We start from the raw sequence: 11,392 nt of genomic DNA on the forward strand, positions 1-11,392 counted from the left end.
ATGTATACAGATCGTTCACTTGCAAAGATACTTCGAGTGCTTGAAACATTAAATATTAATTTAATTCATTCTTTATTTATTTACTTATTTGTAGCGAAATTGGTTTGTCAGATATCATTGTTGTGAAGTGAAAAGTCCCAAACTGTCGTAGTTAACACAAAAAACATTACGTGCTGCCATCTAACGACGGTACGCGAAACTATTATAAAATGTAGAAGTAATTCTCCTGAGTAGTGGTATTCCTTTTTGTTATTTTCTCACAAAAACGCGAGTAATAGGAGAAGATAATAACATTGCTCTTATATACAGATTGGGCGGGCAATTTTTTCACATCTTGCCTATCTGTCAAGCAAAGTAATTTTCATCTTAATATTAAAAATACCTTTATGCGTTAGAAAATTTCGAACTTTCATATGCAAAATTCTTATAATGTCCAAATAGTTATCAAACGTTTCCAAAGAGAAAACTTTATATTTTATCTATTGTCTTCAGTAATCAATTCCTGTTCGGGTCCGGAAATTTTGAACGACCTCGCAACCACCATAAAAAATTATGAAATAAGCATAAATTATGCATCTTTCATTATGGAATGAATTGATAGTTATTGGACGAGCATCAGGACGTGTTTGTTGTGCAAATATAAGGTAGTGACACTACTTACTTCTATTGTATTTTAAGTAAAGGTTTTTAATAATAGTTCAGTACAGTCTCGATCTATTGAGAGATAACTGAACTTCCAAGTATTTATTTCTTAATTTTTTCTCCATCTGTTGAAAGATAACTGAACTTCCAAGTATTTTTTCTTCATCTATTGAGACAGTACCCGCCACTGCACTGTGCCACAAATGAGCTAAAATGTAATTATTTATATGGAAATATCATAGATTGTAGATAAACTTACTATGTATAAAAAAGTAAAATAAGTGTAAATAAAAATGTCCAATCTGATTTTTACATCTGACAGTAATATAAATTTTAGGAAAATCAGTGAAATAAAAAATTCGGCGACTTTGGATATCAGAGCACTTTTTGTGTAAGTACCTGCAATGAGAGTTCATTCCTGCAGTCGCCTATGAGTGCATTGTTGTAAGACGATACAATGCTTACAGGCAGTTGATACAAGTGTGCACGTGATTACACAACTTTGTGATCGATCGTTCTCGTGTAAAAAGAAACAAATTACTTTTTGGAGAGGACCATTTCTTTATTAAGAACACGTTTAAAAAAGAAGGAAAACTTTTGATAAATGTGAAGGCAGTGGTTCTGTTCTCATTCTTAACTACGAACTTTAACTGTTTTTTCGGTTTCTGGAATCTTTCAATTACAAAGTTTTACTATAGTCTCTCATATCGATATATAAATGTCGAAACAAAGTTTTTGACCTCAGTACAAAGTATGTTTTGCACATTTCGAAGTCTCTAAAGCTGCCTGTCATATTTTAAGGATATGATTTCAACCTGGGGTTATACTGCAGTAGGAAGGTATATTATCTGTATTATTTAAAATAAAAAATATATTCTAACACCGTTCCTTTCTCAGTGCAGTGGTTGATTTCATGGCGATGGAATTGTTCTCCTTCAACTCTGTCACTTAAAAAATATCTTTATGATTTTAATATGTAAATGATTTTCTTGACAATTTCCACAAGAGATCAGTTAGTCATTGATTCCAGTTACCAGGTCCTTCACTGATTCTGGTTTCGTATGAATACTTTGTAGATTTTTGTCTCACTTACTCTTCAACTAACTGATTTAAGAAACTTCGAGGTTATGAAGGACCATAGTTATTAGGCATCACTTTCACTATAAGGTGGGTGGAATTAGACAAAAAATAAAGGAGTCTTGTTAGACGCTGATACAATAAGGAAATTTTAAGAGGTACCTTAATCGGCACAAAAATGTTCACTAAATTCAATCTTCTTTACATAATAAACAACGAAGGTGATAATTGCTGTTGTTTAATATTACCATTAATAACGATTACAAGTTTATCTTGGACTTTCTCGAAACTCTTATATGCTCTAACGCCGTTGTATAAGATACACATTTTGTTGTTTGCTTCCATCAAATTGTTTTTGCATAGTTGATGTTTTGCTAACATGGTAACTTAAATCTTGCTCCTTGTCCCCCACCTTCACCCGTGAGCTTATAACACTAAAAAATCGTCTATAGTGTGGCTTTTAATTTAACAATAAACAAACAAGTTACTTTCCATTATGGTTTCTACACTTCTCTATCACAACGTTTCCCTTTTTCTGCTGTAATGGAAACGATTTGAACATAATATATGATTTAGTGCTTTATAAGTGTGTGTGTGCTAATTTGTATTGTAACTAATACATCCTTTTAGCAATTTACTTGGAAATGTTTAAACTTTATAAAAGATGATAACTGTAACGCAAACACCCCCACCCCTTCCGTGTAGTATGGTAATATGACGAGCTGGAAACTATGGTGATATCAAAGGTTAGGAATATCAAAAACGTCAGCACACTATTGGAAATTAAAAGCGTTTCCCTTAGTTGGATTCATAAGCATTTTGTCCTTAGAGTGCGTTTGAAAAACTCTGTAATTTGTTCAAATTCGTCAGCTGTGTTACTCCGAATATTTTCAAGTCTCGAAAATGGAATAGGACGCATTTTTTACTCCTGAAATTGCGATTCTACACAGAATATACTTGTAAATAGTCTAACAGTTTGATCTACTTGCAAAATTGGATTTGGGAGAAATCGAAAAATCGTCCTTACTTTTATATACAGAGGCATTTTTATCATTTAGAGCTTCAGGCGAAGTTCTTCCTCTGCTGACTGACATTTTGAACGAGTGTAACTACTAGTTACAATGTCGACCACTAGAGAACAGCACAGTTTTATTATTACAAAATAAAGAACCTAGGGATGCCTGAACTGGTCGTCTAGCCCATGTGCCACATAAGGTGCATTTTAGGTTGGAATACCAAATGCATTAAGAATTAAAGCTTTACTCTCAGTTCTGCAATTTAACTAGTTATGCTCGAGTTGTATGTATATACCGGTATGTATTATAATATTTACTCATAGAGTCCCACCACGTGAAAAAACAGAAGTTTAGCCATCTCAGAAGAGAAAATACAGACAATATACTGTTATTGGAGCCTTAGACTTTGTAATCAACAGTTGCACGTTAGTCTTAGTTTCCTTACTGATTATTGGCTGCACGAGGGTTCATGGTTCACGTCATGCTACAAAAAACGTTCTCCCAACTTTAGGGCCAGGTCAAATTACATTATTTGGTTATACAAGAGTAGCCCGAGAGTTATCGGAGGGGTGCTATTAACTAGCTGCTTTCCCCAAGTCTATTAATTCAGAGTAAAAGGAAGGACAAGCTCTCTAGTTCGAAGAGCATCATGGGGCTTTGAACGTCATTCATGTGAATTATGGTTAACCTTCAATGTGCATTTTAGAAACATATCTTCATCATATATATATAAAATAAAAAGTATTATGATAACAAATCAAGCAACTTATAACATTCTAAAAGAAAAGGGTAAAATTCAAGCACCTTCGATAAGTGGATCTGTTTTCTTCAAGGGTAAATGGTAGAATTTTATTCTGTTATTTTAAACTGATCAACCTATGTATTTCTAATATAATGAGTGTATCTAGAATCGAATTGCATGTTAACTTTCTGTAAAGTATATACTGAAATGTACTTTAAATATTTTTAATTATTTTTTTATATGCATGGATGTATTAGAACACGGCACTCTATATCAGCTAAAAATCTGCCTAAAATGTAAGAGAAACAAAATAGGTGAATATGATGTTTTAAATTTTTTTAGTTATTCTATTAATATACTTTGCGCGAAAAATTGTAAAAAAATAAAATAAAAACCTTATCGCTAATAATGACAAAGATGTCGGTTTATACAATCTGATAGATATACCATTGGTATGTTAAAGATAATAATAAAATTTTAATGAGTCTTTTGTTGAAATTCCACAATATCTTAACTTCAAAATATAATAACAATATGGCACTTTACATTTCCTATTAGCCACTAGATGGCAATACATAGTTCGAATGATCAAAACGAGTGCTTTCCAATATTCTGTTTGTGTGTTTGTTTGAAGTTAAGTACAAAGCTATACAATAGGCTATCTGTGCTCTGCCCACCACGGGTATCGAAAACAGGTTTCTAGCGTTGTAAGTCCGCAGACATACCGCTGTGCCCTGAGGGCGCCATTATTCTCTATACATGTACGAATAAGTTGTTTAATGCTACTATAGGCTACTTTTATGCAAGTAAAAGTGCGTGCTTGTGTACTAACGTAGTGCTTTTCGCCACAGTGAAGTCATAACTGTGATTGTAATCTCAATAAACCGCTTTTTCTTCTCTAAAATCATGTTTTTATATTTGACTGTTTTTTTTATTATTTTAGGATAGCATACACGAAGATGTATACAAATGAAATAAAGTCCTTGTCAGAAAATTTTAAAGATAAAAATCACAGCGTTTAATAACATTAACACAGATATTTAGAATATATAATTGTTTATGTTCAATAGGTGGCGTAACCTCGACTAATGATTACAACTTGAAAAGAAACAATTTGTCAATTTTTCAAAATTTCTAAATGTTTTTCGATTACAGTAAATAATTTACCAGAATAGAAAAATATCCTAAATCGTCGTAATGATATTTCAATTTGTAACACTGTGAGAGTTCTAAGGTATTTCAGTATGAAATTTAAATCGTCATCAAAAGTTCGTTAAGTGTACGTTTGACGCTAGGTAGGGTAGAATACCCCCTGCGTCCACACAATAATATTTTGATTCAGTTGTAAGTTAATATTTCCAGATGATTATATATATATATGTTTACCTTTTATGATACTTTACTTTCTAATTTGCGTGAAACATTTCAGATATAGGTAAGAAATTAAAATGGGCTATTTATTATTTACGAAACATTGCATATTTGTTACGATATTCTTTATGACATTCGTCAATAAAACATCATTCACGATCTCCTTACATCTTTAGTCCAGTGGGACATCTTTCAACACCCACCTCTTAATGTCCTCCTACAATACTTCACATGATTAATTAATAGACGTTCATTGGCCGCAGAAGTGTCTTACGGGACGAAGTTGAAAGGTCACGGTCAAAGTAGGAACTTGATATAACAAAAACAGCTCTTCATATCAGCTTTATGGTGGCTGTTGGAGTAGAAACTTCAGCTGAGTTTAGGTAATATTGCAATAGTGGCGACCATTTGTAATGCATTCCTCCATAGAGACTGCTAGAGACATTTGCTTGCCCTCCTCCCACACTGTGTGTATGTTGTATTAGAGAAAATCGAATTACGTTTTGTTTTTGACGTAAGGACGTGGCGCCATCTATGAATGTAGTTAACGTTAACTTACGTCAAATATAATAAATGATCAATAACAGCAATAATGGGGATAGAGGGGTTGTGAACCCCTATTAAAGTTGTTCTAAACCATCATCCCTTAATGTTTGGTTGAGGTTGGCCCAGTGACGTAGAAGTAACTAGATAACAGACAAACAGACAGACACACTGATTTTTGTTTTGTGCTTTATATATATAGATAGTTATACTGTATATCTTGATAATCAATGGTTAAGTATATATATATATATATATATAATGGTAACTTGGAATTAACTAATACACTGCTCATTGATAAGATTCAAATTTAAACAAGACCTATCGCCTTTTTCCATTTCAATAACTTTAAAGGAAAGTACTCAATTCTTTGATAAAGAGGATATAGCAAAATCTCTAGATATTTGATGATAATTACTATTATTTTAATATTTCAGCAATTTTTTTTCAGGAGTGCTTTATCGCACGGTCATTGGAAACTAAAAGAAATACATTAGTTCTGTTTGAGTATAAGAAGCTTATGTCGGTAGACTGATGTCAGTAATGTTTAACTCTGAGGTCTGTTAGCTAGAGTTACTCTTGTCATTGTTTGGTTAGACTCTTATATGACAGATTCTACTTTTAAAAAGGGTAGACTACAGGGATATTAGAACTAATGGTTGAATAAATTAATAGTTCTGTGAGTATCATCCCTAGCTTAAATTCAAATAAACTAATATTATGACAGAATATTTCTCTGAATTGGCTTCAGTATTCTATAGGTAAGCGGGAACCCCACATGGTAGAGCGTGTGGGATAGCAACATACTCCAAAACCATATCCAAGCTGTTTCCGAGTAACCCCCTTATTCGGAAATTGAATATTATTATTAAAGAGAATCTTTCAACCAAAAAAACCATTGCAATAAAGATAGGTATATTTCCTGGAATTACTAACAAGGTAATAAATACAATTTGAAATGGATAACGGTACACAAACTTTCAGCCACACTTCGAATTCAACGTCTATTTTCACAAGATAGATGACCAAAGAAAGCCTAGAATTACAGCAATCCCAATCGACCGCATAATGGTTAAGTCTTTTAGTGCAATTCCAATAGACTTTTATGCCTTTTGTCTGCTTAAGTGCGGTCATGGTAACCGTTGTCTACGTTCAGTGAAATGTCTGTGGAAATTTTATGAAGAAGTTTGTTACAATGAGTGTTGTGGTGTCACACAATGATGTACAATTATAGCTATCTGACTCAGCACGATCAACGATGGAGTTCTTACAAATTGCGATTAATGCTCATTTTGTGGCTATTTCGAGAAATCATTTTTGTATTTATTGGTTTGATTTATTGATATTTATTTCAAAACACTGGGTGACAATCTAAGTAATCTGAAATAATTTCAAGTTATCTATAGCTCTGTACATCTATAGAATCTTTTGTTTTGAAAAAATCACAATATTTTAACTTTTTCACATAATAATCGTTATGAATAACTCTTCGTGTGACAATTAATTATTTCCAAAACATTACTTTTCATTGTAAACTAATTTTTTCCCATATCACCCATCAGGGCTCTAGACTCCGCTGGGGATACTTGCAGTCCCCAGATCCTTCCTCCAATTAACGTTCTGGTGAAATTTCCATAAACTTGACCCTGTCTTGGTTAGACTGTCAAGAAACATTAACATATTCTTGAATGTAATTATGTTTTTAACTGAAAGAAAATAAAAATGTGATTTTTGTTTATTATTTTATTTCCAGACTCTGTTTGACAGAGTTTTGAATCCATTTTATATTGAGTTTATATTATTTTAATGATATTGTTCGACATTTTTCGTGAAAGCATTCTTACATCAATGTAGTATAATTCTATGAAACCGGTTCCTGCTGTTGTTTGATTTGTTCTAAGAACAACTGGCATGATTGGTATAGATATGGCTCTGATTGGCTAGAAATCAGCATAATCGTGTGTTCTTCTGCCGAATTAATAAATATCCAAGATGCTTGCAATTTAGAAGTTGTTTTGACTAAACAATTGCTTCTTACCTTCCCTGAAATTACCCATAAGCTTTTTTACACTCTATGGAATTATCCGTAAGCTCTTTTACATTCCATGGAATTGTCCGTAAGCTTTTTTACATTCCATGGAATTGTCCGTAAGCTCTTTTACATTCCATGGAATTGTCCGTAAGCTTTTTTACATTCCATGGAATTGTCCGTAAGCTCTTTTACATTCCATGTTACTGTTCATAAGCTTTTCTACATTCCATGGAACTGTCAAGGAAGACTTAGACTAGTTCATTAAATGTTTTAATCAAACAGTGACGTGGAACGTATGGTTGCCAGCATAGGCATGAAAGGGACTTCAACTAAGTTTACCTAGACATCGCTGGATGCAATGTAACGTTTAGATTATAATAAACATTGCTACTGTCACATAACTCGATCCAATCACCTCATTTACCTGAAGTATTTACCTAGCTATTCGTAGTTTATAATGGCTCTACAGTAAGATATTTAGATACAGAAACCACAGATTACAAAGACTTAGTGGTGGATGAAGTGATGATATAGTTTTGTCATGCTGGATAGACTAAACAACCAAAAGCAAAACAAACGCATTTCATCTTTGTAGAAACAGTCTATACAGATATTGAAAAATATCAGTTAAGTATGTGAATGAAACTTTCAGAAACCAAACAGAAAAACATTCATTACATTTGAGGACATATATATACTAAGCCTGAACTCACATGAGGTGTTTTATTATTACAAATGGTCTGTGGAAACTGAGTTACATTACCTCAATATCAACTAAGACATAGCACTGGAAGAACGGTTTAATATACACCAGTGCACTCTAGAATCATCATGTTTTCTCAGGGTGCCATTGAAAACTTGTAGCTATAGTTTCTGAACTGCAAAAAAATGTACGTTAATGACTACAGTATTATAATAGGTTTTGGAACAAGATAGGGCGTGAACAGATACAATAAGAGTCTCAGCATTTAGCAAATGGGGACAACATACAAACAAAAATATCTTGTTTATTTGGCTTTGTGTTTTGTTAGATGTGCTTCATTTGCACCAAACAACACTATCAGCAGAATTTTAGATGCAGAAGCACTCTCTCATAGACATAGTATCAATACTATCAATGTATCCCCAATGCTGAAACAAATGATATAACATACATAACAAGTCCAGAATCGGGTAGAGAAGGTGATTATGACACCTAGAATACCAGTTGAAGAAGCAAAATATCTGATCAACATTAAGGTTCTAAAGTCGACAAGCTATACATATCAACCAAAAGTGGCTGAACATTTTTGGTGTGATGTTTGTATATCATAGACATTATAACGTACACTGTACAGGTCACATAAATGGTGACTATTCTCTTGTATTGTCCTATACATAGTTAGTAGGAAGCGATCAAGCATTGTCACTATTTCACATTTCGAATTTTCACACTTCACCAGCCTGTAATTCTTCCTCTCTGAAAGTCACGATTTTCACATCTTTTTCTATACTTCACCACTGCTAATTTACGTAACTCACGTGTCTTTGTATTTACTGAATTAGAGCATATTAGTTTTGCCCTTCAGATAGATTTTACAGGATAACGTATATTTTTCCAAATACACCAATTCAGTTACTGTATCAGTCTAGTTATGCAATGTTTCATTCATATTGATTTTTAATCATCCTGAACCCTTTTTAAATACGTAATCTGCTGGGTATGAAGTACTAAAGTATTAACAAATAAGTAAAATTGAAAGAAAATGAAATAGCGTGAATGTAATACAATAGTTATATTTCGAATATTATTTGGGTTGCAGTTTATAGTAATCTATCTGTGGATCTACCAATGGATACTTACGAAACAGCAAAGACAAACGATCATAAAATTTACATATATATATATATATATATAATTAACTTCAATATTTGGTGATTATAAGTTCGGTGTTTGTTTATTTTAGTTGAGCAAAGTAGTGGCGTAAAACAAAAAAAAACCCTGAAATTCAGAGTTTTGCTTTCAGTAACATTGTTTGTACAAGACTCAGAATAAAAAAGTTTGTTTTGATTAATCGATAATTTCCAGCTGGCTTACGAACTAAGCAAGCAGCCACGTGCATCCTTACAGCTTTTCAAGAGTACTGTAGGAGGCCTGAAAGGAGGTTTAAACATTACACAAAGACAGGTGCGAGTGACGGCAGATAAACTATATATATATATTCCCGTTGAGAACGCATGTTGGAAGGAGAAAAAATAAAAGTATAGCTGGCATTATAATAAACGATACAGGGGAAACTGTGAAGCGCAATTGAAGCTCAGTTGGAACTCTTATGCGGTCTTGCTTGCAAATGATTCGGCTATTTTGTAACAATGGTTTTAGCCTTGTTCCCACTGAATGAAATAGTAGCACTGCATTGAAATGAGTATACTGACCAAAGAGGGATCGACAAACAAAGCTGGTTTAAATTTGCTTCTGGGGGTGTGATCATCTTCTTTAAAGGCCACTACAGTCAAGCAAACTTCTGGTTGTTCATAAAAGTATTAGCTTTCCAATCGCTCTTCTTCAAAAACAGGCAAGAAAAACAACTATCTTTTCATCGTACTGACTTTCTTATGGTAGAGGAAAACACTCAAACACAGCCAGCCAGTCTTTATATGTAATTGTAGAACGAAGTTAGGAGAGAGGATAGGAAACACAAAGACTGTTTGAACATATTCCCCAAAAATTGTATGTTTTTGTGTGTGTGTGTGTGTTTTGTTTTGTTTTCTTCTGTAGGATTTGGAAACTACAAAAAAGAAAAACTTAAGTTAATCCAAAATTTATCGAATTCAACCTTATATAATTGTAATAAAAGTAAAGAAAAAAGTTTTCAAAAAGAGCAGTAGATGTAGGGATGACTAATAAAAGGTAATAAAGATGGCATTTATACTATGTAGGGATGATGCAAGTACCATCCCTATTATCTTGTTTGCATTGTTTTTGAAGAATTGATATTAGCCATCCATATATTTACTTCCTTTTTGAAAAGTTTTTCTTTACTTGTTTGCTTGTTCTTTTTAATGCAGTGTTTCAATAGACATAAGAAGGTTGTACTTATAACCAAGTTCTAAATACAATGAGGTTCCAACTGTATTATTTATTGTTCATTTATTATCGGTCGGTACTTTCTGTTTTACAACAAACTTATTTAAAAAACCTAACTTCAAGGGGATAATGATAACATCGTTTACAATAGAATTGTGATTTTTTAAACTATTACTAGTTAATAATAATACTTATAAAAGCGGATATCAAACTATGTCATCTCAGTGAAATTGGTTGACACCATTGTTTTGGTTTTTGAGTTATCGTGTAATAAAAAAAAAGAAGAAGAAATAAATACAAGAAATTCAAACTTTTTGCTATGATATTTACAGATATTCCCAGAACAATCTGAGCCATCCTTACATTGGCAGTGCTACCGCCTGCCTGATAAAATCGCTGTATTTGCTTTTTCTTTCGAACTGAATTCAACTGTTGTTGAAGAATATGAAAATAATGATAATGATGATAGTAAATATAATTATTAATAGACAATTATATTATTTTAAAAACTTTGTTTGAATAGATGCTGGAATTAACATATTTTATATAGGTGAATAAATTTATCTGTAAAAGTGATCATGCAGACATTTCACGCACACCCATCCCAAGTTTTATACTAGTATATATCTACTAAAATGTGTTTGGCGTTATTACTGATGAAGTCAAGCTTTTTCCTTTATTCGTTAGACTTTTTTATTTGTGGTTGAGATAAGTTTTAAAGCACGAAGTAGAAATAAAGCACAGTTTTACAATTTTTCATTTAAAACAGAGAACCAAAACCGAAAGATAGTGTTTCCTATATTCTAGGCCCGGCATGGCCAGGTGGTTAGGGCGCTCGACTCGCAATCTGCGGGTCGCGGGTTCGAATCTCCTTCACACCAAACGTGCTCGCCGTTTCAGCC

Source organism: Limulus polyphemus, unplaced genomic scaffold, assembly GCF_000517525.1.
Source record: "Limulus polyphemus unplaced genomic scaffold, Limulus_polyphemus-2.1.2 Scaffold730, whole genome shotgun sequence".
NCBI classification, from domain to species: domain Eukaryota; kingdom Metazoa; phylum Arthropoda; class Merostomata; order Xiphosura; family Limulidae; genus Limulus; species Limulus polyphemus.